Raw genomic sequence first — 27,992 nt, forward strand, 5'->3', positions numbered from 1 at the left:
TGGTACTTTAGAACTAACAATTGAATTTGAGATTTTTTTCTTTTAGTAACAAAAGGGATGGGAAATAAAGAAAAAAATGTATAAGTGTTGCATTCATGCACCAATAGTGCAATCAACAAATTTATTTAACCTAAAAAAATATAAAAAAGTGTCATTAAGAATAGAATTAAAGCTTTTTTTTCAGCCAAGGCCTTAAAAATAATATAAAATACAGTCAGTTCAGTCTCAACCTTATCAAATAAAATGGCACAAAAATATTATGAACTAAATATTTACTTAATAACTTATAGTTACATCTAGATTCTAGATCATTAACTAAAACTAATTTTTCTTCTATCCTGAACCCACACGACCCAAAAATCCACCTGCTGACTGACGTACATCCTACTACAGCTAGCCATCGGTCATCCTCTAAAACAAACAAGAAAAAAATCTTAAATCAAGATTTTAACAATTTTTTCCGGCCCGGTAAAATTTTAATTGAATTTTACCGTGGACCGGGACACGCCCACTGCGCTATCTTAATTTAATTAGAGAAATTTTGATCGTTTACCAGGCCTAAAGTGGGGACCACACTCGCAGATATGACGGACATCTTTGTTCTGTTTTTTTTTAATTTAAAGAGGTGGAGAAATTGATTTTTTTTCTTAATTGATTAAACTAGATGAAGTTGCAAAAAATAAAGTTTTAAGAGAAATTTTTTAAAAACTATGATCTTTACAGGTTATATTTTTTATCCAGTGTATTACGTTTTGGTTATGTCACAATAAAACATATCTAACATATAGAAATACTGTTAGAGTCTGTCCAACGAAAGATTTTATGAATTTAGCAGTTGTGTCTGTCATTTTAATTTGGCGGGGAATTGTATTTTCTGTCATTCTTTGGGGTATTTCATTTGCTGTAATATTCTTTACTTGTTGGACAGACTTTACAGTAAAATGTACATAAAAATAAAATAAATTGTACTTGAAAATGTTTTTAAAATTGTTGTCATCATTTTTATAAATTTAAAATACTTGTTGGTTTTTAAAATCAGAACTATGGTTTGTTTTTCCATCCTTGGCACTTACGTCATCATTTTCAACGCCATAGTGGTTTTCAAGTGTTAATTCTAAAACTATGTTTGATAAGTCTATTCTTGCATATTAGAATTAGACAAGGAAGCACGATATTTTCGTACGGTCTAAGAAATAAAATGCACTTACGTTTACGACGAAAAATGTGAGAGAGAGCGAGAGAGTGACAATCTGTGACGTAACAGCCAAGAATCGAAAAACAAAGCGTGTATAATTTTAAAAGTATTTTATTGAACATACTCCCATGTGAAATACTTGTTTACCTTTCACAAAGTTTATGTTTTATGTTTGATTTTGTTTATTATGCGTTATATTATTTATGTAAAATATGTAAAAATGTGAATTCTATAAACAATTTTAGAGGAATTTCAGTCTTTAACTTGTAAGTGGCCAATCAAATTTGATTATTTATTATTATCGCAAATTGAAACTTTTGAATTCTCAATAATAAAATAATATCTATAATAAATTTTAGTTAGTTAATTTAAATTTAAAGATATTTTCAATTAAATCGAATAAAATATTGGTTAAAATTGGTATTGTTTTTATGAGAATCAGCCTGACTGATTAAATGAGCCTAAACATGTGGTTCCAGTTGTTCTGAAATTTAACCAAAATAACTCAGCTATTTTAGACTAACCGGAAAACCCGTAAGAGCCGTTGCACACTTGCCGGAACCGGTTAGCCGACGCCGGCTATCCGGTGATGAATTACATAGAATCTGGCGTCGGTACGTGTGAAAGCTTCCTTAAGTTTCTATGTACCTTATCTCCAGATAGCCGGCGCTACCGAAGATAAGGTACAATGATAAAAATAAGGGTATTAAAAATGTTTATGGTTTATGGTTTTTACGGTTAAAATTTAAATAAGGATGTGCAATGGACGTAAGGGCTGTTTCTATGATTAATAAAGAAATAAATGTTTAAAACATTTATAGTCTGTCCGACGAAGGGACACTTGACGGTGACACTTGTATCTGTCATTTTACTTGACAGGTAAATTGAATATTCTGTCATTTTTTGGGTGTCGTCTGTCGAAATCTTCCGTCATGTGGGACAGAATATTTTAAGAGGCATTTAGTTTTTGATATAAAATATAATAATTTGAGATTTTTCAGTTACTTTAAGAGATTTATGTTTACTGTATTTTGATATGTAAATAATTGTTTTAAGGTTTCAAATTTGATTGGCTACCAACAAGTTCTTTCTTACACATTAATCGACTGATTTTCACTTATTCTATTGTTTCTGTTTCTATATTTTATTTTTTATTTAATCCATAATAAAATATTTGTTTTTAATATATTGTTTTTTAAGGTTTTGAATATATTTTGCTAAATACTAATTGTTAAATATTTTAAGGTATTGTCTCCTTTAAATCGTCAGAAGACCTACTTTGTTTACGCGGAATCCGAACCGCGGTCCTCAGATATATAATGGCTTACCGACTTAGGGAATGCCCTAAATAATTTTTATATGAAATATCCGATTTCATCCGTTAATGCGGTGTCACAGTAGCTTATAAATTCGGACGGTTCTGCGCGTTTTCCGCATCCACTTCGAAAGAAGCCTTACGCACTGTCACTATTTTAAATCAACTACCAGAAGTTTTTTTTATATGAAATGTGTAAAGTCAGTTAAATTCTTGTGACTTGATCAGTTCACTTGAATCATGAATATGCGCCTTAAGACAGAGATTGGTTTGAGTCGAGCGTTGTAATGTAACGCTTTATAACACGAGCATTCGCTAGTCAATGCCGGGGAATAATCGGCGAACCCATCGGCTCGGAACAACAACGATGCTCCACTCGACTGTAGGTTTTTCAGCGAATCTCTTTGATTGTTACATAACAAGTCAGTATACACCGATAAAATTATTTTAGTATGTTATTCTAAGCAAATTTCATATACAGGGTGTTCCTTAATGCCATGCTAATATTTAAGGGGTAAATTTAAGGGGGTGATTTTTGGACTTATTTTAAGAAAATATCTTCATATGAATTTATGCCCTAAACAAATTAACTTTTTAGATACAGGGTGGAAAAATTTTCTGAAAAAAAAGGTTTTTTTTCATAATAACTCTGATGTTATTGATATTTTTATGAAATTTCATACATGTCTTCTATGCTTAAAAATTATTTTTTGGTGTACAAAAAAAATTATGTTGTAACTCTTAATTTATAACCAGCCGATGCAGAAACGATTTCCACAAAACAGTAACCGCATCACATTTTTAGCAATTTGACGCTGAAGAAAAACGATTTTATTTTTTTTAAGCAAAAACTTGTTTACACAACATTGTTTAGAAATGAATGAAGATTTTGCATTATTTCCATTACTAAAATGATTTACTTTTAATCAATGTCAAATATTTATGACTGCGAAAATAGTGGATTTTTTATCTAGGCAACCCACGAGAAAATTTTATCCAGACTCAAAAATTATCTTTTAATGTCACTGGGAAAATAAGACTAAACAATCACTGTCTCCTGGAGTATTACTACATAGAGATGAGCAAAACTGCGATTCTCCAATCGCAATTGAAACTGCGATTGCGATTTTTAAATCGCTGCGACTGTAACCTGCGATTGCGATTTTAATATTTAAATATCGTACCAGGCATTCTATTCAGAGTGTCATTTTCTATCAAATAAAGTAAACAAATACCGAGGGTGCCATTTAAAAAAGTTGTAGTCATTTCCGGTGAAACAGGAAGTGATCGAAACGAATTTAATACGTCAATCAATCCTAATTTGTCATATGCTTAAGCCGGGTCTCCGCCGAAGCAATATAATGGTGTCGACAATGTTGCTGAAAATTCAGTAAAGTCGTCGACATTTTATGTCGCAGATTTAAGTCGCCGACTTTGTTTCATATTTCGCTTAATTCTGTTGCTAAAAATAAATTTGATATGGAGTGGAGCAATGATAAAACAAAAAATCTGATTGAAAAATATCAAGCCCATCCCGAACTTTGGGACACTAAGCATACTTGGTATAAGAACAGAAATAGAAAGTATGATGTCTGAAATGATATTGCAAGTAGTTTAGAAGTGGAGAGGGTGGAAGTTGAGAGAAAAAATAAAGTAAACACTAAATAAACTTTGGCTCTTTAGTCGATGTTCAAAATCGATTTGAACAGCAAATGTTTTAGTACTGTCTATTTGGGGCCATCTGTTTCACAGAACTACAAAAATTGTCGAGTCGTAAAAAATGCCCTTTTTGGGTTTGAGGGCGACAAAGACACAGTCCTCTCTGAACATCGGCCTAAGCTGCCACGCAATAATTTTTAGATAATTAAGTTAGCGCTAAAGACGCGGCTCTCTCTCTCTCTCTCTTCTCTTTCGCTCTATCGCATTGTCTCCGCATAGTTTTTCTCTCTAGTAGTTAAACAGAGAAATATTTGCTCTCTCCCTTATTTAGTTAACAACAATAAGTACCTTCTTGTTTAGTTAGTAACTCTTCTAAGTTTAGTTAGTAACTCTGCTAAGTTTAGTTAGTAAGTCTTCTGAGTGTTCTTCAGTATTGTGAGTGACGTGTTGTGAAAGGTGCCAGAAAAACAATAGCAACTAGGAACTGGTAACAAACAATTATTGACTTTGATTATTTTGACTTGGCAGTAAAGGCTTCATAGACTATATAATTGCCTTGAAAACTAAGACTATAAACTTCTTGTGTATAAGACTTATAGTGTTCTTCGCATTTGCTGCAGAGAAACCTTGTCCATTTTTACTACTTATTTTAATTAAATATTAGTGTTTAGTATTTAACCCGTAAATGTTTATTTCATTTCAAACTGAATCCACCCTATTTTATAAGCGTTCGCAACAAGTGCAATCGCTGTAATTGTAGCGCAAGTTTCGCAGAAAACTGCTACATTTAATGGTCCTTCGAGCCGGATTCAGAAATAACATTTACAAAAATTATAAGTGAACATTTCTCCAGTGGACAAGTTTCTCTTTTCACAAATTTCGAAAAAACTGAAAAATTTACGCGAGTGATTTCGGATAAAGTTAGACCGCCGCAGCGGTTAGACACTTATTGGTACTGCAAAAACTCTCTATTTCCAAGATTCCGAACCACGTCAAAAGGATAGGTTTCTCCGAGGATAGGTTTCTCCGTCAAAAGGTTTCTCCTATAGTGAATAGAATTTTTGGTTTTATTACTATACCCTAAACTAGAGATAAATCGATACAAAAAAGGAATTTGTCCTTTGTGTGTTTTATGTTTGTCAACAGTCGCTTTTGACACCGCCGTTTTATTTAGGATAAGAAATTTTAATTGTATATGGTCATTCAGATTGAAAGAAAATTTAGGTATTTCTCTTTTATTTATACATTTCTCCTTGTTTAGATTAATGTACTAATTACTATTGACATAATTAGATGTTGGTGTTATTGGTGTAACTTCTCACTTTGTTAATTGAATAACGACATATTGTGGTGTTTGTAAACAATTTGTAAGTCAATAACTATTTTTCACGAAAAAATAGAATTTCGCTTCGCTTGTGATTTATTAATTGAATGTTATTTTTTTTAATAGATTTTTTAATAGATTTAAAACTCTATGAATTTAATATCTCTGAATTCTAATTTGTAAGACAATAACTATTTTTCAACGAAAAAATAGAATTTCGCTTCGCTTGTGATTTATTAATTAAATCACAGATAACACATAATCATTGAATGTTATTTCTTTGAATAGGTTTATAATTTTTGTGAATTGAATTGTCTCTCTGAATTGTTATATTTCTGACTAGTTTTTTCTCTTTCGAAGTACTTTGTTTTAATCCCAATTAAATCACTTTGTCAAATTGTTAATCATAAAATGGCTAACCTCGAAGTTTTGATTAAACAACGAGCCACTCACAAGGGTAGAATTTCTAGAATCATTAATTGGTATGCTAGAAATGTTGAGATTGAATTAGATTATTTGGAATTTCAAGTGAGGGAAAACAGTTTAATCCAAGCTTTTGAATCATATGAAATGATCGAGTTAGATATAGAGGAAATAGATCCATCCAAAAAAGATGCAGATCTCATGGAAGACAAATATTTCTCATGTTTAGCTAAGTTAAAACGAAAAATTTTAGAACTTTCTCCGAAAAGTCAAGGCCAACATAGCCAACCAACTTCTCTTATGATACATCCTAGAAATCCAAACGTGAATTTACCCCAATTAAATATTCCAGAATTTAACGGGGACATAACTAAATGGAATGCTTTTTACGAATTGTTTAAAACTCTTATACTAGACAATGAAACTTTAACTGATGTTCAGAGATTAATTTATTTGAGAACGTATCTTAAGGGTGAGCCTCTACAATTAGTAGAAACACTGCAGTTGACAAGCGATAATTTGGTAGTTGCTATTGCCACACTTAGACAAAGATATGATAATCAACTCTCTATAATATTTGCCCATATTAAAAATTTAGTTGAGATCCCCACTTTAACAAAGGTCACCGCTCATACTCTTCGAGAATTTATTGTGCGTATTAGACAGAATGTAGATTCTTTGAAACATCAAAGCATCCCTGTACAACAATGGGATTTAATTTTAATATACATCTTCTCTCAACGTTTAGACTTTGGCACTCGAAAGGCATATATCTCTGAAAGAGGCTCTCAAATGTTTTCGGCTTCTCCACCTATTTTGCCAAAGTTAGAAGATTTTCTAAACTTTTTAGAAAAGCGCTGTACGGTTTTGGAAGATCTCTCGGAAACTCCGTCGAAAATATCTCCTCCAGTAGTTAAAGGAACCATAAGTGGTTCTAGTAATAAGTTTCAAAAATGTTCCCACTATGCACATGGAAATCAGCAAAGGGAATTTTCTCGCTCCTATAATGAAAATACACCGCATTATTCTAATTCTCCTCGCTCTTCGTTAAATATTAAGAAATGTATATACTGTAAACTCCCCGATCATAGATTGTATACTTGTTTAAAATTTAAACATTTGCCTTTGAATCAAAAAATGGATTTTGTTAGGCAGAACAGTCTTTGTTTTAACTGTTTAGGTTCAAAACATCAAGTACAGGATTGTACGTCTCAATTGTGCTCCATATGTAACAAGAAACATCACTCACTTTTACATTCATCAAGTCCTTCAGAGTCAAGGTATTCTCCTCAAACAAGAACTCCAAATTGGCGAAATAATGATCAATCTCAAAGATCTCAATATCACAATAGTGATAGAAATTACTCATACAGGTCAAATTTCGCGCCATCTGATGGACGCTCAAGGGATAATAATACACGTGAAAGTAGCCCTCCGCGTAACGAAGCAGCTTCAAACAATGAGTTTTTAGTTAAAAGCACTCCCAGCCACACTCAGGTCAGTGAACCTATTGCTACTAGTCATAGAACACTATCAGTATTTTCCTCCAATGACAGTGAAGTTTTGTTAGGCACAACTCTTGTTAATATCCCAGATTGTGACGGCAATTTAATTACTGCAAAGGCGATATTAGACCCTGGTAGCACTATTTCAATAATCACCGAATCTCTTGTTAAAAGGTTAAAACACATTCCTGAGAGACAGCATGTTGAAATTGTAGGCGTTGGTGGCAACGTCAGAAATGCTCATAATGCCGTGCGTTTAAACGTAAAATCTACAATAGAACGGAATTTTTCTCTCTTGGTAAACTTCAGCATCTTAGAAAAAATCACTGAAAATTGTCCTCAGTTTAGAATTGATGAAAGAAAGTTGGCAATTCCTGATCGAATCCCTCTCGCTGACCCTAGTTTTAGTAAACCCTCTAAAATAGATATTTTATTCGGAGCTGATGTGTATTACAAGATTCTCTTAGGAAACATAATAAAAATAAATGATGATTGTCTCTCACTAGTGGATACTCACTTTGGTTACGTCCTCTCGGGTCTGATCCCCTCTCATATTGTTAGCACGAATTTTAATCACTCCTTAAACCCCAAAAAATGTTTATTCCTGCAATCAAATGCAGAGACCCCTCTAGATCTTCTGTTGGAAAGATTTTGGTCAATAGAAGAAGTCAAGTCCTTAAAAAATCAATATTTAGCTCCCGAAGATATGTTAGTGGAAGAAAATTTCTGTAAAACTACAGTTTTATTGGATAGTGGTCATTTTCAGGTGGATTTACCACTGAAAGGTCCTAATGCGAACGGGACATTAGGAGAGTCATTTGATTTCGCACGAAAAAGATTTTATCAATTAGAGAAACGATTTGAGAAAAACCCAGATCTCTTTCTTCAGTATAAGAAATTCATCGATGAATATATTTCCCTAAATCACGCTCGTATTGTACCCCTCTCTATGAAGAGTGATCAGAACGAAAATAAGTATTTCTTTCCTCATCACTGTGTTATACGAAATGACAGTAAAAGCAGTAAACTTCGAGTTGTGTTTGATGGTTCGCTGAAAACTTCATCTGGTCTCTCTCTTAATGACATAATGTATAAAGGGTACACAGTACAGCCTGACCTGTACGATATTCTGCTGCGCTTTAGAACCTTTAAATATGTAATTACTTCTGATATCGAGAAAATGTACCGGCAAGTAAGAATCAATCCGAAGCATACATATCTGCATAACATCCTATGGCGGGAAAAACCGTGTGAAAAGCTCCAGTGTATAGAATTATCAACTGTTACATATGGCACTAACTGTGCCCCTTATTTAGCTACCCGAGTACTGAAAGAACTTGCTGTTATTAATCAAAAAACATTTCCACTTGCTTCAAATGCTCTTCTCTCCCAATGTTACGTAGATGACATTCTCTGTGGCCAAGATTCATATGAAAATCTTGTCGAATTACACCGTCAACTGATGCAATTATGTAAATTAGGAAATTTTCACTTACACAAATGGTGTTCAAACTCAAATTCACTTCTCAACAATATTAATCACTCTCACAAATCTGATATTTCTCAAGAAAATTACGATATTAAAGTAGATGGAATTTCAAACAAAGTTCTAGGAATATTTTGGAACCCCAATTTGGATGTATTCTCTATATCTTTACCGATACCTTCGGAAGAAAAACAAGTTACTAAACGCGAAGTTCTCTCAAAAATAGCTCAAATGTTTGACCCATTAGGTTTAATTGGTCCAGTTATTGTTATAGGAAAACTAATGATGCAAGAAATCTGGAAATCTAAAATTGATTGGGATGATTTTTTAGGAGAAGATATTCTTATAAATTGGAAATCTTATATTCATGATATGGCGCTATTAAAATCTCTAAAAATTCCTCGTTTTATTCTATTAGCTGATAAGCCAATATCACTAGAACTACATGGATTTTCGGATGCTAGTCAAAAGGCATATGGTGCCTGTGTATATATACGAGCTTTATATCCTAACGAGAAAGTGTCATGCTTCCTTAATACTTCTAAAAGCAGAGTTGCACCTATAAGAGAAATAACTATTCCCCGCTTAGAACTTTGTGGTGCACACCTCCTCTCCACTTTAATAACGAAAGTTCGCTCAGTACTCATTGAAAGATTATATTTTGATAGTGTAAATCTTTGGACAGATTCGGAGATAGTACTTGCCTGGTTACACTCGTACCCTTCCAGATTCCAAGTATTTGTATCAAATCGTATATCACAAATCCAAACTCTCACTCAAGATTTTAAGTGGCGTTATGTGTCATCAAAGGAAAATCCAGCCGATTTACTCTCTAGAGGAATATCTCCTGCTCGATTAGAAAACGCAACCCTTTGGTGGAACGGCCCAAGTTTTTCCAAAATTTTGACATGGATTTACACGCATATGACAGAAATATTCTAACTACCAATGTGGAAGAGAGAAAACAAAAAACGGTACTACTCACTGATACTAACAATATTTGGAAAGTAATCTTCACTAAATTCTCAAGTTATTCGCGATTACAAAGAACAATTGCTTTTGTACTTCGATTTGTAAAGAACTGTAAGCCTCAGTCCGAAAATTCCACTGGTCCGCTTTCAATTGAAGAGTTAAAAATTGCTAATCAGTTTATAATTAAACAATTACAAATAGAAAACTTCTCTAAAGTGTATCTTCAACTCAAATCGGAAAAACAGATCTCTAACAAACAAATTTTGAAATTAACTCCATTCATTGACAATGATAATCTTATTAGGGTTGGAGGCAGATTATCTCAAGCACTGATACCGTACGACCAAAAATTTCCTTTGTCATTATCGTCAAATAACCATGTGGTTAGACTTCTCTTTAAAAGAGAACACATTTTATTAGGACATGCAGGACCGCAAACTGTATTGTCAAGAATTCGACTTAGATATTGGCCGCTAAATGGTCTTAAGGAAATTAAGAAAATTTCTATTAGTTGTCATACAAGTGTCACAAGTTCAAAGCGAAAACATTTCAAAAAAATAGTGTCTGTAAGTACTTACTAGTTTAAGCGTACGTTTAGTTTTTTTTTGTTTTAAAGTCAAAGACTTCAAAGGGGGGGGAGTATGTTCAAAATCGATTTGAACAGCAAATGTTTTAGTACTGTCTATTTGGGGCCATCTGTTTCACAGAACTACAAAAATTGTCGAGTCGTAAAAAATGCCCTTTTTGGGTTTGAGGGCGACAAAGACACAGTCCTCTCTGAACATCGGCCTAAGCTGCCACGCAATAATTTTTAGATAATTAAGTTAGCGCTAAAGACGCGGCTCTCTCTCTCTCTCTCTCTCTCTCTCTCTCTCTCTCTCTCTCTCATCTCTCTCTCTTTCTCTCTAGTCTCTCTCTCTCTCTCTCTCTCTCTCTCTCTCTCTCTCTCTCTCTCTCTCTCTCTCTCTCTCTCTCTCTCTCTCTCTCTTCTCTTTCACTCTATCGCATTGTCTCCGCATAGTTTTTCTTTCTAGTTGTTAAACAGAGAAATATTTGCTTTCTCCCTTATTTATTTAGTTAACAACAATAAGTACCTTCTTGTTTAGTTAGTAACTCTTCTAAGTGTAGTTAGTAACTCGTCTAAGTTTAGTTAGTAAGTCTTCTGAGTGTTCTTCAGTATTGTGAGTGATGTGTTGTGAAAAGTGCCAGAAAAACAATAGGAACTGGTAACAAACAATTATTGACTTTGATTATTTTGACTTGGCAGTAAAGGCTTCATAGACTATATAATTGCCTTGAAAACTAAGACTATAAACTTCTTGTGTATAAGACTTATAGTGTTCTTCGCATTTGCTGCAGAGAAACCTTGTCCATTTTTACTACTTATTTTAATTAAATATTAGTGTTTAGTATTTAACCCGTAAATGTTTATTTCATTTCAAACTGAATCCACCCTATTTTATAAGCGTTCGCAACAAGTGCAATCGCTGTAATTGTAGCGCAAGTTTCGCAGAAAACTGCTACAGTCGAAAAATGAAGTCGAGCAACAATATTTCTTTGGTAGGTACGATCTACATTTCTCGACAGTATTTATGAAAATAGTAACAAAAGTTGATAACAATGTCGTCGACAATATGTTGCTTTGATGGAGACCCGGCGCAACATACCAAATCTCGTTTTTTTGTCAGAAAAAAATAAAAAAGTTATAGAGGCGAACCAGTCTTGTGAAACACCCGGTATATTATTCATCTTGGCCCTAGAAAATAATACCTTCTCTATAAATAAATAAAATCGAGAAAAAATTCAATCGCAGTTTACAACCAAATCGCAAATCGCAACTATAGTAATATTGGTTGCCTAAATTGAAACTAGCGAATAGAAGAAATTGCAAATCGCAGCAAAATCGCAACTATAGTACAGTACATCTGCTGGATCTGTGTCTATGAAAGGAATGCGGGCAAAAAACATTTAAATAAACAGCAATATATTTTATACGTCGATTTGACGAGTGCGTCACCGCAAATCGCTCCGCCCACTCACTTTATTGGCTACTTGCAAATTTGTCGAATTTTTATTGATGGGACGCGTCGTTTAATTTTTTACGAAAAACATCGAGAAAATATCGTTTCCCCTCTCACGGATACCCCGGAGCTACAGAACGGACAGACGTACTGTAATATTGGTTCCCTGAAACTCGCGAATAGAAAAAATCGCAGTCGCAGTCTCCTATGAGAGCCAATCGCAGGTTGCGATTGCGATTTTAAAATCGCTGCGATCGAATCGCTGGTTGCGATTTGTTGCTCATCTCTATTACTACGATAACAGCGCTCGGCTAAAGTCAATCTCCGCCTTTAAAGTTTGTCCATTTATTATTTTTTGTCCGAGTTTAATATATTTTTTCCTTTAATCGATAAATAAATTATTTGTTTATAACAGCTCGTTTTTTTGCGGTTTTGCTAATTGATTCTATAACGCCCACGCCGAAATGCAAATGGCCGACGGCTTATTTTTTTCCTCTTCTATCGTTTTTTACGTAGGCAGAAACCGAATAAGAATTAAGAATCGAATTGTCGCTAAATAAAGTAAGAAAATGCGCGGGAATTGCCATAAAAGGCAACCGCGAATTTTTCTATCTTGCAAATACGTTTTTAATTTGAGCGTGTTGTGTTTTTTGTTTTGATTCACGTGATACGTGGGTTCCTCAGGTTAGTCGCGGGTCGTTTTTCGCGGTGAATCATCTTTCTGTGATCTTGATAATGGCGTCTGTATATGCGGTTCGTGATTTTTTTCCGTTTGTACGATGCGACTGATTAGCTAAAAACGCGATATACAGGGTGTTCCTAAGTATATGTGTCATCTCTCGTGGGGAGATTCCTCACGTAAAAATTAAATTCATTTTTCATACATATACAGGGTGTTAGGTTAGTTTTTTTAAATCAATATAGGTCCGATTCTGCTTTGTTTCGTAGCTACAGGGTGTTAAAGTCTTAATAACCTTTCGATTTATTATAATTTTCTTTCAAGTACTTTTAGGGGTTCGAATGAAATTTTGAGGCTAACAGTTACTATAAGTACTACATATTTTAATACTAAAAAAGTGTCGGTAAATATTTTTCAAAAATACTTTTTTTCTTTTGATATCAAAATTGTGTAGGCCGTTTAATGCCAATTAAAAAGTTATCTCCTGTTATTTTGACGAATTCGGCCTCCTTGATGAATTAAACGCAATTTTATTAATCACTTTTAATAAAATTAAGATAAAAATAAAATTAATAAATCAGATATTTTACCTAATTTATTATTAAATATTATTACTATTAGTTATTATTACTATTAGTCCAACCTACACAAAATGAAATAAAAAAAATATAATGGTATTTAAGATAATTACAAGAAACATAATTTTAAAAAGTTTTAACATCCTGTAACTCTAAAACTATGCATTTCCATATCCATGTTTATAGGAACTTTTTTTCATATTTTTTGATGAAGAATCAACGAGTACTAATTTAAAACTTTTGCAAGTTAATAATATTAAATTTTTTTAAAGGTTGCTATTAGACTTAGCGTCGTGTCTGTCAAAATTGACGTATTAAAAAATTTTAATGTAGAAAATCGGCATCCTCGCGAAAAATTACATCAAAATATCTTTTTACTATCTTAAAATAGAAAAGAGGAAAATTTTAAATTGGGTGAGACACTTAAAATGATTCTGGAACAATTCATTTTTAAATCCACTGTATATCGAAAACGGTAAGTGCAAAGTATACTAAACTATATATTTTTGAAATTAGCTAGAATATGTCTACCGGACGGTTTTAAAATTTGATGGCGTTTCTATTTAAAAAAAAACTGCAAAACTGCAAATTAATAAAATTGCGTGTATCTCATCAAGGAACCCGAAATCGAAAAAATATCAAGAGACAACTTTTAATCGGTATAACACTGCTTAGAATATCTTGGTAACAAGAGAAAAAAGTCAGTGGCGTACATGCTTTTGTTAGAAAAATATTCCAGTGATAACCCATATGCGCGACCCTGATAAATATGTCGACACTTTTTCAGCCTTAAAATATGTCGCATATATAGTAACTTTTACCCTCAAAATTTTATTCGAAACGCTAAAAGTACTTGGAAGAAAATTATAATAAATCGAAAACATATTAAGATTTTAACACCCTGTAGCTATAAAACAAAGCAGAATCGGACCTATGTTGATATGAAAAATAAATTTTATTTTAACGTGATATCTCCCCACGAGTGATGGCACCTGTTTTTGAAACACCCTGTATACTAGGTCCGTGTCGTAGCTACAGGAGGTTAAAGTTATTTTTCTTCGATTTACTATAATTTTCTTCCAAGTGCTTTTAGCGATTTGAATGAAATTTTGAAGGTAAAAGTTACTATAGGTCCGACATAATTTAATGCTAAAAAAGTGTCGATAGCTTCACCAGGAACGTGCATATGGACCATCACTGGAATAATTAACAAAAAACAGGTATACCACTGACTTTTTTTTCTCTTATTAGTAAAATTGTATAGGCCGTTTAATGCCGATTAAAAGTTGTCTCTTGGTGGTTTGTCGTTTTATGTCCCCTTGATGAGATAAACACAATTTTATTAATTTGCCTTAATCCAAGTCTAATACCAACCTTTGCATTTTTTAATGTCATTAACTGGCTAGAGTGTTAAATAAGTACTCATTAAAAAATATGAAAAAGTCCCTATAAACATGAGTGTTGCATTAGAAATGCTTAGTTTTAAAGTTACAGGATGTCAAAACCTCTAAAAAATAGGTCTTCTTATCTTAAATACCATTTTTTGGAACTTGCTATAGGTAGCATTAAAAATCAGTCATATAAAATTTAATATTTGTGGAATATTCGGTGGTTGAGTGGAAATCAAACTTTATGTATATTTTACTAATAACTATATTTTAATAATGTTTAAAGTAGCTGGTATAAACTCTACAAAGAAACTGCGTCTTACTATCTAAATAATATTTTATATATCGCAGAACTACAATAAAAACAACATTCTTTAAATTCTATGTACCTACAAAAATATGGAAATAAATATATTACAATAATAAACTATAGTAAACTTTGCTATAGTTTTATTAATTGTGAAGATAAAATCAATTTCCGTTTATCTCATTAAAGAGATCGAAATCGACAAAATATCAAGATACATCGTGAATCTGTCGACTTTTTTAGCATTAGAATATGACGCACTTATAGTAACTTTTAACCTTAATTTTTTTTCTTTTTATTAATTGATAATTATAAATAAATTCAATTAATTCTAATCATTAAAAATACTTGGAAAAAAAATACAATAACTCGAAAAAATGAAGACTTTAACCCCCTGTAGCTACAAAAAAGCAGAATCGGACCTCTGTAGATATACTCGTAAAAAATAAATCTTATTTTTACCTGAGGAAGCTCCCCACGAAATATGGGACATGTTTTTGAAACACCTTGTATATTATTCGTCTGAGTAAAACGCTGTTAACGATAAAAATAAAATCTTAAAAAATAAGAAACACTCATAACGAAAAACACAAAACAAATTCACTAAAAACGGGAAAGAAAAAGATCTAAATATGATAAAAATAGCATTACAAAAGTAACAATTAAAACAATGTAAAAAACACAGAGGCAAGCCTACGAAAGAAACAAGAAACTATAAATTAAGTCATGATAAATGAAAAAGATCGTATTCATATTCATGGAGCTGCCGAGTTGTAGAGCGCAGCGATATGAAACCGTTTAAAAGTAAACGATTTTCAATTGGACATTGTCGTGGTACGTCCGTCCGATCCGCCAGACTTAGTGCCCCATACAATTCTAATAAAACCATTCGGTTAAACGTAACGCGATATCAGAAGACTTAATTGGAGCGATAAAAATGGAAAACGGCGCCTCGATGTAAATCGATCTCGGATCGTTTGCGATTTTATTGGACGAGGTACTACTTCGCGAAGTTGAAAACGACAGTCGTTGAAAGGATGATACCTTTACGGTCGTTTGGTGATGCGGCGTGCTTTAATATTTTTTGAATGTTGCTTTATGAAACGAAAGCAGTACCACCGTATAAACAAAAGATTGTATACCGGGTGCGTCTCAAAAGTCCCTCCTCGCCTCTATAACTTCTTTATTTTTCCAGAAAAAAAAACGAGATTTGATATGTTAGTATATGACATAAATTAGAATTGGTTGACGTATTCAGTTGTTATTGGTCACTTCTTGTTTCACCGGAAATGACTATACAGGGTTGTTCACCACATACGACACGGAGTATTGTAACAAAACGATTAGATTTTTACAAATTGTAAGTTTTGGGTTCGTTGAAGGACTATTAGAGCTACAATTTAAAAATATTTTTACAAGATACAGAGTGTCCCAAATAAGTAAAAAATATTATAGTTGTATTTTTTAAATGGAACACCCTGTATATTATTCTATTTTTGGATTCTACGATTCAAATAAAGGTAAATTTGATTAAGGTTTATCACACTTAAACCTTACCGTTTTTGAAATATTTTCAATTTTATTAAATTGCAGACAAAATTTTGAGGCTTCATTTCTCCAAGGGTATCATAGTTTTTAATACTAAATATTTACTGAAGATTATTTATTGATTAGATATTATGTAGCAATAATAACATTTTTACTAGCTTATACAGAGTGTCCAAAAATTTATATTAAATAATTACTAGTTTTAAACGACAATAACTTGTTTAATTTAAATGAAACATCCTATATATTTTAGGAGAATTAGATGTACAATTTAATTGTCTATCAAATTATATTATACCATTTTTTACCCATTTCTTCAAGTTTTCATAGAAAATGCATCTTCTTATAATTTAGACCTCATTTATCACTATACCCATGGAATATTGACATTTCAGATTTTTTTAAAGCAACATATATGTACAAAATATACAGGTGGTAAATATTGCAAGCTTATTGGTATACAAAAAGACTATTTAAATCTTTGTAAAAGAGTATACCAATTAAATATACCACCATTATTTCCCACCAAAAATTAGTTAATTACATACTTTTAAATTCTTTTAATTAATAAAGTATTCTAAATAAATGTGGATTTGGCTCAGAAATCAATATAATAATAAGTTTTAAAAATGATCGTCTCTGTTTTTATAAATTAGCATTCGTCAAAAAATGAAATAAAATTTATAGTGTTACTTTTTACGACAGTGTCTAATATACACACAAAATTCAGTTTTTTAGTTTTGGAGCAATTATTATTAATCAACGTAAACAGTCAATTAATATAGTTTGAATACTGGGATCATATTAATTGGTCCTCGTTAGCAAAAAATATTTAAACAGTTTTTTATTTTATTTTTTAATGAAATAAGCGAACTATATCGACAATATTAGTGTCTGTATATTCTTTGAAAATTTGTTACATCTTTAAAAATAATATAAAATGTCAATATTCCATGGGTATAGTGATTAATGAGGTCTAAATTATAAGAAAATGCATTTTCTACGAAAATTTGAAGAGATGAGTAAAAAATCGCATAATACAATTTGATAGACAATTAAATTGTGCATATGATTCACATAAAATATACAGGGTGTTCTATTTAAATTAAACAAGTTATTGCCGTTTAAAGCTAGTAATTATTTAATATACATTTTTGGACACTCTGTATAAGCTAGTAAAAATTTTATTATTTACTACATAATATCTGATCAATAAATAATCTTCAGTAAATATTTAGTATTAAAAACTTTGATACCCTTGGGAGAAATGTAGCCTTAAAATGTTTACTACAATTTCATAAAATTGAAAATATTTCAAAAACGGTTTGGTTTAAGTGTGATAAACCTTAATCAAATTTACCTTTATTTTAATCGTAGAATCTAAAAATAGAATAATATACAGGGTGTTCCATTTAAAAAAATACAACTATAATATACTTTACTTATTTGGAACACTCCGTATCTTGTAAAAATATTTTTAAATTGTAGCTCTAATAGTCCTTCAACGAACCCAAAATTTACAATTTGTAAAAATCTAATCGTTTAGCTACAATAAATACTCTGTGTCGTATGTGGTGAACGACCCTGTATAACTTTTGATTTTTAATGACACCCTCGGTATTTTTTCGCTATATTCGATAGAAAATGACACTTTAAAAAAAACTATTTTAAATTACAATCTAGAGTGCCATAGCTGTGTTAAAAACAGCAATTTTTAATTAAGAAGCCTTGGAAAAATATATTTGGTTTGGTTTGATTTGATCGTCTAATGTTTTTCGTGTCTTTTCCTGGCCGGTTAAAAGTTGCCCAAATCGTATTTTTAACCATATCTCATATTTTCAAATGAAACGAGGGTGGCTCATTAACATATTTGAAAAAATCATCATTTACGAACATTACGAGTCAAATCAATCTGTTATTCAGTAATTCAATCTGCATAAAGTAAGAAAATACCGAGGGTGCCATTTAAAAATCAAAAGTTGTAGTCATATCCGGTGAAACAGGAAGTGATCAAAGACAATTAAAGGGGTGGCTGCAATAACCAGACAGCTCCATTTTAATAAATTTGTGGGAAATCGAAAAAGAGTTGCTCGGTTCTTGCCGCAAACCCAGAGCAAGGCAGCTCCAACTAACGTCGCTATTTCTGTACTGTTATATTGAGAGAACTGATTGTTGCAGGAAACGATCGGCCAATTTTTTTAAAGGGTAATTCACTAAAAATCTCATTTTCGAAAAAACTGGAGCTGCCTGGTTATTGCAGCCATCCCTTCAGTTGAATACGTCAATCAATCCTAATTGATGTCATATACTAATATACCAAATCTCGTTTTTTTATGTGAAAAAATAAAAAAAAGTTATAGGGGTGAGCCACTGTTGAGATGCACCCGGTATTGGTAGTATTATTTGAATTATGAAATATTTCATCTTTGATGCGTGTCACCAAAAATGAGCTCATCAGCGTGTCGTAGGTTCGCCATCACCGCCAAAGACGTATAATTAGGGTTTCCAAAACCGAGATCTCGAGATCCTGGTGTATGTTTATTGTTTATCCCCCAAATCCTGATATTAAATCCCGGGATCCCGAAAATCTCGAAAAATTTAAAAGCCCAATCTACAATGATTCGACTTTATACACTTTAGTCTTCCAAAGATCATAATATTTTATTTATACTAAGCAGAACGGTAATATTTGAAAGTTATATTTCCGTGTTTGTAACAATTGGTTTAACTTATGTTTTTTTTTGGTTCTGTTTTGCAACAAGAATTAGAATTTTTTTACTTACTAAATATGAATGTTACTTTGTTTTGGCTATTTTAATAAAGCTCTTTTCTCACTTTTCTTTTTGATATACAGGGTGTTCCTTAATGACATGCTAATATTTAAGGGCGTGATTCTTGGACTATTCTAAGAGAAAAAAAAAACATTTTAATTTCTGAGATACAGGGTGGTAAATTTTTCTAAAAAAACCTTTTTCATAATAACTCTGATTTTATTACAGATATCTTTATCTTATCTTTTGAAACTTTTTGAAAAAGTATATAATTTATTTCAAACAGTGCCGGCCATACCGGTTTTACATTGAATATTTTTGGAGAAAAAAAGTGTTACATCACTGACTTGTCTTAAAATAAAAATTATTTTCCAAATCTTCATTAATTTCTAACATTTTTTATTTTTTGATTTTTTTTGTTCGACGCATAGTTTTTGCTTAAAAAAATTAAAGTCAATTTATTTCACGGTCAAATCGCTGAAATATGATCTGATGACTGCTGTTTGGAAATCATTTCTGCATCGGCTGGAAGGAAACTAAGAAATAAAACATTTTTTTTGAACTAGTATAGAAAAAATTAGAAAATTTTACCACCCTGTATCTGAAAAGTTAAGATGTTTTTGGACATATTTTATATTCAGATGGACATATTTTATATTCAGATGAAGTTTTTTTCTTAGAATAGGTCCAAGAATCACCTCCTTAAATATTAGCATATCATTAAGGAACATCCTGTATGTAGCTGCATTTTTATTACGTAGGTATATTTTTATACTAAATTTCTCATTCTGATAGTCAATTTCGACATCCCGGGATTATAGGTTCTTATCCCGGGTTTTCAAAACGGGATCCCGATCCCGAAATTTGGAAACCCGACATGACTTTGAATCAGTCTTGCGACAAAAATATACTCTGAACTTAAGAAAATAGTTTTATCAGTTTGGTAGTACTCTGCGTTATAAACTTATAAACCTCGCCCGATGTTAATAATACTGTAAAGCCCGTCGCCCTCCGTAGCCGCCCTTTTCACCTACCTGTCCGCGGTACCGCTTCGACCTCTCGGCTGACCTCTTCGGCGCCGCCGTCACTTTGCAGCACCGCCGACCGCCTCGCCGGTAGTACCAACGCCGCGTCTTCTGCTGTGACCGACTTCTCTCTTCTCTCTTGAGCGACGCGGCGGTTCGCGGGGACAGGGGAACCCCCCACGATCGCACCTGTTCACTTCCATCGCCTCCCTAGACCATCCCAGCCTACTAAGGGTTGATTCCAGGTGGTACCGGGGTAGTTCCGGGGGTGTAGTACCATGGGTGGTACCTCGGGGTCGTTGGGGTGGTACCGGGGCCGGGAATAAGGGGATTCTGCGGCCAGATGGGCGCGTGCACATGGGTCAATTGCCGCCGTTTGCGTTGTTGTTGTTGAGGCCGGCTGGCGACGCTGGCTGGTCGTACCGTAACAAGTCTGAAACATACGGTCGGATTATTGGAGAGTGTTTGTAGGTGTGTGGCGTAATCGAGGTGATTTTTGTTAATTAGGGAATAAAGGGCAGAAAGTTATGATATACCGGGTGGCTCGAATTCGACGCTCATCATTGGGATTTCGGAAACCGTACGAGATACAGGGTCGGTTAAATGGAGGCAAAGTTGCGCAATTTGATGCTCAATAAAATGCCGTATTGCATTTTGAAAAATTGCGAATACTTCCGAATATATTCGAAAAAATAACGGAATTTTCAATTTTGTTTTCTATTGTTTCCTGGCTTTATTTGTTAAGATAACTTAAAATGAAAAACACATTTTCATGGCCACTTTTTCTGCTCTATAACTCTGTGTGATTAAATATTGAATCTGACGTTTCGGCTTCTGGCGACCATCATCAACTTATTTTTTTTTAAATACGGACCTAATTTTTTTTCAATTTAATTAAATCCTTTCATCACTCTTAAAACACTATATATAGTCACTTTGATATTTGCCGACGTTTCGTACAGAAATTTCCATCACCAGAATATTATATGCAAAAAAAAATAAATAAAAATGCAATACGGCATTTTATTGAGCAGCAAATTGCGCAACTTTGCTTCCATTTAACCGATCCTGTATCTCTTACGGTTTCCGAAATCCCAATGATGAGCGTCGAATTCGAGCCACCCTGTACAGTATGCCCCGGATAGTCCTTACAAGAGGAAATACTTTTTATTATTAACATTTTGAGGAGAATGTTTTCTTTATAAAAAAAAATTCTTATTCTAAAATGGTTAAACTAGTTCATACATTTCCAAAAACAAGTCACTATTCAGGGTTGGGTAGGTAGAAAATTTTATATTTTCTACCGTATTTTCTACACCAACTAATTTTCTACATTTTTTACATGTCCAGACGTAGAAAATTAGTTTTGTATATTATAAGCCTTATTTGAGTTTATATTTATTTCAAATACTTCAGTCACAACGATATTCACTTCCATATTATTTTAAATTGATATGTACAACGGGAGGATGCGTGACAGTGACTGTTGAGGCATATTGTATTTTCTGTCATTTTCTGGATGTCGTCTGTCGAAATCTTTCTCGATTTGTTACACACTATAGTCGAAGTTTACAGATACGTGGATACAGATATCTAGTGCGTGTCAAAATTTAAGGAAAAAGTCATTTTTTTTTAATTGTCAAAGTAAAAACGGTAAAGAGAAAATATGTTTCTTCTATCACGATATACCGGCCCTAAAAATATTTGCACTTATTTGAAAGACCCACCCTGTATATTTTCATATTTTTTTTTATTTTTCTCTAAAGCGGTATGGAAATTTGTGTAACTTTTTTGTGTAGTAAGTGTAAACGGGCTTAACCTTTGCTTAACCATATCAGAGCAAGTAAAATTTTTTATAAAGACTGCATTTTTTTCAAAATGTTAATAATAAAATTGGCGCTACACGGCGTGATAATTTGAAAAATTGGAAATATCTATTAGAAACAAATTAGGAATCATCCCATACATTATCGTAGTATAATTCGGTTGGCCATTACTTATATGACTGAGGTACGCGGTTCGGAGTTAGATAAACGAAGTAGACTCAGACCAGATTAGTCCTGACAGCAAAAAGGAGAACTTAATTTTAAATATTTTACTTAAGCCCGGTCTGCACATAGCGCTTTACCTGTCAGTCAAAACGTTTAAAGTAAAACATTGCATGTATACGAAACAATGGACCGTTTTGCTTGAACTGAATTAAATCACTATAGAGAACTGATACGTGATCATTCAGTTTTGCAACAAAAAACATATACAGGGTGTCTTAATAAAGGCCAATATTTTTAGGGGTAGTATATTTCGATCCGAAAAACACGTCTGTGACCAAAAAAAAATTGAAAATTTGGAATTTTTTGAAAAACAAATTTCAATTTTTTTTTATTTTTTAGTTAAAAATTATAATTTCTTGATAATATGGCAATATAGGTAGTAGATTAAATTTACAAGAAAGAAAATCCAGAAAAGATCATTGGTTCTCAAAATTGAAGCAAAAAATCATATTTTTTTAAATTTTCAAAGTAAAATAACTCGGTTATTTTGGAAATATTTGGAAAACGGCAAAGAAAAAATATGTTTCTTTTATCGAGATCTACCAGCCCTGAAAATATTTGCGCTTATTTAAGACTCGCCCTGTATAAATATTATAGCATCTTTAATAACCGGCTTGGCTTTCAAAAATCTAATACTTTTTCATATAGCTTCACAAAATTTTACAAAATTGTTTAGAGATATTTAATGACTATTATTACTATACTGGGTGCTTCTCAAAAATGGTTCACCCCTATAACTTTTTTATTTTTTCAGATAAAATTATATTATTAGTTTAGATTTAGATAAGACATAAATTAGGATTGATTGACGTATTCAGCTGTTTTGGATCACTTCCTGTTTCACCGGAAATGACTACAACTTTTTATTTTTAAATAGCACCCTCGGTATATTTTTTACCTTATTAGAAAATAACACTCTGAATAGAATGATATGTCATATGTCAACTTTTCACATTTTTGTTTACAAAAAATCGTATTTTAAATTTCAATCTAGAGTGCCATATGGCTGTGTTAAAAACACTAATTTTTAATCAAGGAGCCTTGGGAAATTAGATTTCATCATCTAATGTTTTCTGTCATGGCCGGTTAAAAGATGGCCCAAATCGTATTTTTACTAATATCTCATTTTTTTCATATGGAACAAGGGTGGCTCATTAGCATATTTGGAAAAAGAATTTTTTTACGAATAATTTGGTACCACACACTTGGTATTTCGAGTCAAATTGTCGTTATGAACCGCATGTTACAATTTCAAATAAACCATATGTGAAAATGTCAAAAGTTGACATGTGATATGTCATTCTGTTTAGAGTGTTATTTTCTATCGAATATAGTAAAAAATACCGAGAGTGCCATTTAAAAATCAAAAGTTGAATATGTCAATCAGTCCTAATTTATGTCATATACTAACATACGAAATCTCGTTTTTTTATCTGAAGAAATAAAAAAGTTGTAAGGGTGAGCCACTTTTGAGATGCACCCGGTATACTGGTAATATTATTTTTAAAATTAACTTTGGCTGTTGTAATGAAATTTAAGCCGTAAATCATTTTTTTACTAAAATTCCATTTTTTTCCATTTTCTTTTCAATTTCACCAGACCCAATGCAATAATTGATAAAACCGCAGGCAAAATATCTAGTGTGTTCGCTAGTTTATGTTTATAATCCGTTTTACCGTCGAGACTAACATATACAGACAACCGCCTTGAGAATTGCCATCAGTATCAGTACTTTGGTAAATTAAATATTTTAGTACTCCTAAAATTTTAACGGTCCCTCAGATATACCAATATTAAAATATTTGAACGTAGCACGTGCCAATTACAGCCTTTTCATCCTCTAACGAGTGCATGATATAATAAAGCCGGTCTTATTATTTTCAGAGCAAAAAAAAATCCGAAAAGTCATTCTTTAAAAAATAAAAACCCGTTTTCTGGTTTTAATAACATACAGTTTGGGTAGTACGCGCGGCACTAAAAAGACTTTAAAGATCTCGTCGATTAGATAATGTTATATCTCGATGGTTAAGTCCTATCAGATTTAGTACCATTATCGGTGTAATAATAGGGTGGTACCGCGCGTGATGAAAAGAACAAGTGTTTGAAATTATTTTTTTCTTCGTTAACGTGTCTTGAGTTGAAATTAGCCTGATAAAACTTAATAGAGATGAGAACATGTAAAGATTTTTGATAAAATATTTTTAGTAATATTTTGGTCAGCATGCTATATTTTTTGTTATAACTATATTTTCATTCATAGTAGTCAAAAATTGTACATATACCGGGTGGTGCATCGTAAAAAAAATAATTTTGTACTGTCCAAATTTTGGCTTCTTAATTAATTTTACAGCTAAGGGTGCGTTTATGTTGGAGCTGCGATAAACGATAAAAGCAGTGATAAAAGCAACGACAAGAACTGTGCAAAATTCACTTCTATAATGTGCCGTTCATAGTGGAGCTGTGATAGTAACGACGATCTCTGCTTTGCAAGTAGATGTTGAGACAAAATCAATCAATTGCAAATATATTTGTTTAAAATGAGTGATTCCGAAGAGGAATTATTTTTAGCTTCAAATGCTGTTAAATATTATATTGTTAAAACTGCAGATAAAATACGCAAATTCTGTGCACACCTTACAAATACCTTGTAAGGAGTTTGTTTGGAGAATTTTACAATTTCAATCTTTTGTGATGGTTTTATTTGTTTGGTCCCACAAGGGGCAGGTCTAATAAATATTTCACTTATTAAATTATCGGTATCCATGTCGATCACCCTTGATATAAAAGCAAAGAAAATAGCCAAAACAATTAGCGCTGCTCTTATCGTTGCTTAATTGCAAAGTGTGTCTCGACTCGTTGCTCCAATATAAACACCTACATATAAATTAATATAATAATATTCTTTGCTTCGCAACTATCGCTGCTCTTATCGTTTATCGTCGCTCCAACATAAACGCACCCTAAGTCATAAATAAGATTTTTAAAGTTCTACTTATGCTGAAAACACATGTCAAATTTGAACATCATTGTCAAATGTAATTTGTTGTACTGTCCATACACTACTACGTTATAGTACCAACGCTTAGTGTCTCTAAAATGTATTTTTGTAATTAAAAACTGGTTCGAATGAGACAAAAGTCTATAGAGAATACAGTTTGACATTGACAAAATTGTAGGATGACAACTTAAGATACGTTGACATTTGCTTGGTTTTGCAATGTTACCTGTTCAGTTTTAATTTAAAAATAGATGCAGTTTATCTTAAATTACTCATAATCGGCTTGTCCAAAATTGTTCAAATTTGGCATGTGTATTCAGCATACGCAGACCTTTAAAAAACCTATTTCCAACTTCGCTCTAAAATTAACAGGGGAGCCAATATCTGGACAAGTTCAAAACTTGCATTCGATTTCTTTTTTATTCCTTCTGTTACATCTTTTTTTTTGGTCCATAACTGAGTCTCTTTTTTTATAATTAGCGTCTATGTTATAAAATAGTTTAATTTTCAAATATACATTTTGAAAAAAAAACTTGTATTACAGCTAACTGCTAATTGTGTAAGCGTTTTTTAAGAAGATATTGAGGAAAATAGTTAATAAGTATGTATTTAAAGAATTTGTAATTGATTTTTTTTGGCTGATTAAAAACTAAAATTGTTAAAGTTGTTTTTGTGTAATACAAATATATTTTTTGTGTAATTTTAATTATGTACAGAAAAATAATGTTTGTATATAGTGATGTATACAGGGTGAGTCTTAAATAAGTGCAAATATTTTTAGGGATAGTATATTTCGACCCCAGAAACACGTCGATGAGATTTTTTTCGCAAAAAAAAAATTAAAATTTGGAATCTTTACAATATGGCAACATAGATAGTAGATTAAATTTACACGAAAGAACATCCAGAAAATATCCAGTGGTTATCAAAATTTAAGCGAAAAATCTATTTTTTAAATCTTCAAAGTGAAGTATCTCGGTTATTTTGGACTTATTTGAGAGACGACAAAGAGAAAATTTGTCTCTTTTATCGAGATCTACCAACTCTGAAAATGTATTGGCACTTATTTAAGACTCGCCCTGTATAAATATTATCGCATCTTTAATCGACTTTTAAAAATATACTATTTTTGAATAGTTTCACAAAATAATGTAATTTTACAAAATTGTGTACCCTGAATACGCAGCTGTTGCAAATTTCATAAATTTTGAAGTTTTTGGTGCGAACATTTTTTTTACATATTTCATCCATTACAGTGAAAAATAAATAGTTATGCCTGTATTTAATCTTATAAAATATATTTCATTTTACTTTTTAACACATGTCCAGAAAAAAATGTATTACGACGATCAAATACTTTTGAAAGTAATAAATTTTGAAAAAAATGATGGTATAAATAAGCAAATACAAAAAATGTATTTTAAGTAATATTTGATGTAAAAGATGGACACATCTGTTACAAGTTTCATCTAAATTAAATTTTTTGGTACAAAAAAGGAACTTTTTTTGACAGATTCAGATGTGTAATGGTAAAAATAACTAGGATATAATATCTATATTATCTGTAACTAGATATGTGTATTTTTTTAAATCTATTATTTTGTAGTACCACGGACAATTGATTTTGTAAGCAGATTTTTAAGAAAATATTAAAAAAAAGTTTAGCAAAAAATTATACTTTTAGAAATTTTTGAAAATATTTTGTATTTCGATTGTAATATAATATTAAAAAATTATGTAGTAAATTTTGTTTTAAATGTAGTATTTTGTGTTAAATGTATTTAATTTTATAATGTAGTAAATTATGTACTAAATTTTGTTAAAAACGGACACACCTGTTTCAACTTTTATTAAATTTAACATATTTGGTAATTAAAAAACGAACTTTTTTATGGATTTTGATTAATTACACAGAAAATAACCAGGTATATCCGTTTTTTTTCATAAATTTTAATATGGTCCTTATTTTAAGTAAATTACGAAGAAAAAAATTTCGAGAGTCAAATATTTTTCTTTTTTTTACGCAAATATATAACAAATGTAAAAAATAGTATATATAATGTATAGTGTTAATATTTATGTAAAAGAAAACGGACACACCTGTAACAACTTTTATTTAATTTATAATATCTAGTCCGAATAAAAAACGAACTTTTTACGGATTTACATGCATTACAGTGAAAATAACCAGGCATGTCCGTTTTCTTTCCTTAAATGTAGTTTCAAAATTTTGTAAATTTAACTCTAATTTTAAGTAGAATTTGTGAAAAAAAAATCGACAATCAAATATTTTTTCTCATTTTTTACGCAAATATAATAGCAAAAATAAAAAAATATTAGTTATAATTTTTATATAAAAAACGGACACACCTGTTACATCTTTTATTTAATTTATATTGTTTAGTCCGAAAAAAACTAACTTTTTTTACGGATTTGGATGCATTACATTAAAAATAACCAGGCATGTTCGTTTTTTCCTTAAATTTAGATGCTAAATTTATAGATACGACCCTTATTTTATGTACGACTACAAAAAAATATTGAAACTATCAAATATTTTTCTATTTTTTTTTTACAAAATATATATAAAAAAGTCAGTACTCACCAACCCCTTTGAAGTACCACCTTTCGGCCCGGGTACCACCGCAGGACCTTTGGTACTCTCTCAGCAGCAACAGCAGCGAGGCACCATCGGTACGGGCACCGAACAACAACTGAGCCGGCTGCGCGCGCTTTTTCGTCCTTCA

At 31.8% G+C, this 27,992-nt stretch overlaps 1 protein-coding gene and 1 long non-coding RNA gene across 3 annotated transcripts in view; one reads left to right on the forward strand and one right to left on the reverse strand.

Annotated features, from left to right (window-relative positions):
• The window catches only part of LOC115885169 (serum response factor homolog), a 136,735-nt gene that overhangs the window by 61,351 nt on the left and 47,392 nt on the right, over nt 1-27,992 (forward strand). The gene's annotated exons all lie outside the window — the stretch shown is intronic.
• Nucleotides 82-27,991, reverse strand: LOC115885170. Its single transcript, XR_004050695.1, has 3 exons — nt 27,851-27,991; nt 20,206-20,629; nt 82-411 (listed from the first exon to the last, which is right to left on the reverse strand). It is a non-coding gene; the product is annotated as an uncharacterized LOC115885170 (long non-coding RNA).

The sequence above is a fragment of the Sitophilus oryzae genome, unplaced genomic scaffold, assembly GCF_002938485.1.
Source record: "Sitophilus oryzae breed Bouriz unplaced genomic scaffold, Soryzae_2.0 scaffold_376_pilon_pilon, whole genome shotgun sequence".
NCBI classification, from domain to species: Eukaryota; Metazoa; Arthropoda; class Insecta; order Coleoptera; family Curculionidae; genus Sitophilus; species Sitophilus oryzae.